The sequence below is a fragment of the Condylura cristata genome, unplaced genomic scaffold, assembly GCF_000260355.1.
Source record: "Condylura cristata isolate star-nosed mole 26May11 unplaced genomic scaffold, ConCri1.0 scaffold00041, whole genome shotgun sequence".
Lineage (NCBI taxonomy): Eukaryota > Metazoa > Chordata > Mammalia > Eulipotyphla > Talpidae > Condylura > Condylura cristata.
Window position 1 is genome coordinate 4,176,207 of NW_004567142.1, and position 521 is coordinate 4,176,727.

The window sequence follows — 521 nt, forward strand, 5'->3', positions numbered from 1 at the left end:
GTGTTCTCTTGGGAAATTTCTCCTCAGCAAAAGATCCCCCATAGATTGTGCCTCAGATTTCGTGCTACAGGGGTCTTTCTGCTCAGAAAGAGCCTCTCGAATGACATTTCTCCTCAGATTGTGTTCTATGGGGTCATCTCCTCAGACAGGGCATCCCCTATAGACTTTTCTGTCAGATATTGTTCCATAGGGGCTCTCTCCTCAGTGATGATCCCCCATACATATTTCTCCTCAGATTGTTTTCTCTTGGGAAATTTATCCTCAGCAAAAGATCCCCCATAGATTGCGCCTCAGATTTTGTGCAACTCCAGGTGGCTTACTGCTCAGAAAGGGCCTCTTCGAACGACATTTCTCCTCAGATTGTGTTCTCTTGGAATAAATCTCCTCAGCAAAAGATCCCCCATAGATTGCGCCTCAGAGTTGGTGCAACAGGGATCTTTCTGCTCAGAATGGGCCTCTTGGAACGACATTTCTCCTTTGTGTTCCCAAGGGTCCTCTCCTCAGACAGGGCACCCCGTGTA